Source organism: Acinonyx jubatus, chromosome B4, assembly GCF_027475565.1.
Source record: "Acinonyx jubatus isolate Ajub_Pintada_27869175 chromosome B4, VMU_Ajub_asm_v1.0, whole genome shotgun sequence".
NCBI classification, from domain to species: Eukaryota; Metazoa; Chordata; class Mammalia; order Carnivora; family Felidae; genus Acinonyx; species Acinonyx jubatus.
In genome coordinates, this window is record NC_069387.1 from 87,352,198 (window position 1) to 87,355,506 (window position 3,309).

At 42.6% G+C, this 3,309-nt stretch overlaps 1 pseudogene; it reads right to left on the reverse strand.

Annotated features, from left to right (window-relative positions):
- Nucleotides 1-617: 617 nt before the first annotated feature.
- Nucleotides 618-1,734, reverse strand: LOC106981341 (glyceraldehyde-3-phosphate dehydrogenase-like; annotated as a pseudogene).
- Between the last annotated feature and the right edge of the window lie 1,575 nt (nucleotides 1,735-3,309).

Genomic DNA, 3,309 nt, shown 5'->3' on the forward strand with positions numbered 1-3,309 from the left:
AGTAACATGTGCAGAAGGCACCTGACTCCGTGGTGGTAGGTGCCTTAAGGAACTGTCACGCCTCATGTTCACTCTGTGGACTCTCCAGAAACTCACTCGAGACTCAGGATATATTCCCTGTTTTACCTCTTCCCTTCCATCATGAACCCTCTTGTTCTTACCCTCTGTGTTCAATTTCTGTCCCTCTCCTCACACACGGGCTCTGTCTCCCTGCCCAGCAACCTCACATTAATACGATATTAAGACTATATTCCTGGCTTTATACTCCAAGTTCTGTTTCTGGGCTCACCCCGCATCTTGGGGTATTGTTGAGGCTCCCTGTGACCTAAGTCACATCCGTCACTCCAAGTTCACTCTTGCCTGAAAACGAGTTTAAGAATCATACTTTCAAAGTTTTGAGGGGAGAGCCTTCTCTTCCTCTCAAATATTTTCGTCGCCTGTTTGCTAGTACCTATAGTTAATTTATGCCATAAACAAAACACTATATCATAATGTCATGAAATTTTCTTTTCATTCTAGAATCTTTGGTGTGTTGGCTTTTTTTTTTTTTTTTTTTTTTGCTTGTATGTGACAAGAGGGCTCCCTAAGCCCCTCCCCTTCTTCAGGAGGTCTGGGATGGAAACTATGTAAAGATCAAAGACTCTCAGTATATTGGGGGATGAGTTGGGGCAAGAATTCCCCAGTAGCTGAGGGCCTCTCTCTTCCTCTTGCTATCGCTGGGGCTGGTGGTCCAGGCAGCTTTTATTCCTTGGAGGTCGTGTTGACGGTAAGGTCCACCACCCATTTGCTGTAGCCAAATCCATTGCCGTACCAGGAAATGAGCTAAACAAAGTGGTCACTGACAGCAATGCCAGCCCCAGCATCAAAGGTGGAAGAGTGTTAAAGTCATAGGACACAACCTGGTCCTCACTGTAGCCCAGGATGCCCTTGAGGGGACCTTCCCATGCCCGCTTTCACCACCTTCTTGATGTTACTGTATTTGGCAGCTTCCTCCGGGTGGCAGGTCAGATCCATGACCAACACATTGTGGGTGGGGACATGGAAGGCCATGACAGTGAGCTTCCCATTCAGCTCAGGGATGACCTTGCCTATAGCCTTGGCGAGGCCAGTAGAAGCAGAGATGATGTGGTGGGCAGCCTCTTGGCCATCACACCACAGCTTCCCAGAGGGCCCACCCATGGTCTTCTGGGTGGCAGTGATAGCATAGACTATGGTCATGAGTCCCTCCACAATGCCAAAGTTGTCATGGATGACCTTGGCCAGAGGGGCCAAGCAGTGGATGGTACAGGAAAAGTTGCTGACAATCTTGAGGGAGTTGTCATACCTCTCGTGGTTCATGCCCATCACAAACATGGGGGGCATCAGCAGAAAGGGCAGAGATGATGACCCTCTTGGCCTCACCCTTCCGGTGAACACCAGCCTTCTCCATAGTGGTAAAGACTCCAGTGGACTCCATAGCTTACTCTGCACCAGCATCACCCCATTTGATGTTGGCAGGATCTTGCTCTTGGAAAGCGAAGATGGTTTTTCCATTGAAGACAGTGGAAAATCGTCAGCCTTGACTGTGCTGTTGAATTTGCCATGGGTAGAATCATACTGGAACATGTAGACCATATAGCTGAGGTCAATGAAGCGGTCACTGATGGCAACAATATCTACGTTCCCAGAGTTAAAAGCAGCCCTGGTGACCAGGCATCCAATATGGTCAGATCCATTTACTCTGACTCTGACCATCACGTCTCCGAGATGCAGCTGCCACTGCACCAGAAGATGCTACTACGTGACAAACAGGGAGGAACAGAGAACCCATTCTACAATCTTTGATACTTGCTAAAGTTTGAATCATCCTGGGATTGGCAGTTTTTAAATCTGGGAAAAAGTTTTAATAAGGAGACAGAACCTTAGGACTGCGTTGGAGGGGCAAGATCTAGGACACCAGATACGTGTGTGGGAACATATGCATGTGTGTACGCTTACATGTGCTCAGAATAAGGCCACTGTTTCTGTCTCCAAATCACAAAGTTACCCTTCATTTTGCTGCAAATTTTTATTCTTAATAAAAGTACAGAGGTAAATAAGTCTAATTTTTCTGTAGAAATAATTTGTACAGCAAAGAAGCTGAGGATGGTGTAATTTAGTTCCTAATCATACAAACTACATAATTTCTCAAGATGGGAGTACATTGATTAGGCACCTGCATTTGTCAGAGGCATCACCAACATTATCTCAATTCTCCCAGCAACCATAGAAGGGGGCTATTATTCTTCCAAATTTAGTGAAAAAGAAATAAGGCAAGGTCACAGGTTTATTAGTGACACAGGCAGAATTCTAACTCCTGACAATTCAAACTCCTGACACCTCATCTTATGTATTTTTTATATTCCATAAAGAAGAGGGATCTAGTAGTTAGAGCTCAGATTTTGATGTCAGAGAGACCTGGGTTCAAATCTTCCCTCTTCTCTTACAATGTCTGAGATACAGCAATTTACCTCTGGGCCTTGGCTACTTCCAGTTTTATATTCTTTAACTTTCATCTTAACTTTCCTTTCTGTTTATTAGCGTCTGTTACTTTCTCCATTGCTCATGGTCCATATATCGTCATAAGCTTTATGTTCCCTCGTCCCATCTGTAATTTTCTTCACTGTGTCAGATTCAGAAGTAATTGCTGGCACCTCTTAGCACTACTGAAATTGAAAGTGTGGGCATTTTGGCAATTACATTGACTGTCATTTTCATTCATGCTAAAGAATACTTAGTCAATTGTTATTTCTTCAAAACAGTTAGATTTACGGTGTTTCTGTATACAACAGATGGTTATGTAGTTTATGTACATCATCCATGTCAAAATGTGGTTCCTTTATCTCAAATGAGTAGGGCAAGTTTAAAGTGGCTGGCTCTTGAAGGGACCAGCCCTTAGTTGGACTAATGGTATGTACTAAAATTATGTACTGACCATAAAATTGTATGCTTTTTATCTGAAGACTTTTAGATAAATGTTTACTTCCAAAGAATAGGGTTGTTGATATGACATAAAACAGTAATGGCTAATACATACACAGCACTAACCATATACCAGGTACTGCTCCAAATGATAGATACCTAATTCATTGCTCACAATAACTCTTGAGGAGGGTATTATTAATGCTATTATTATTATTATTTCCATTTTATGGATACATTAAGTAACTTGCCTAAATCACCCAGCTAGAAAGTGGTAAGGATAGTATTATAAATCAGAGATGAAAACTAGACTGTTCAGTATATGATATTTGGAATGTTGATTTTCTACATGGAAAAAATAAAATTATA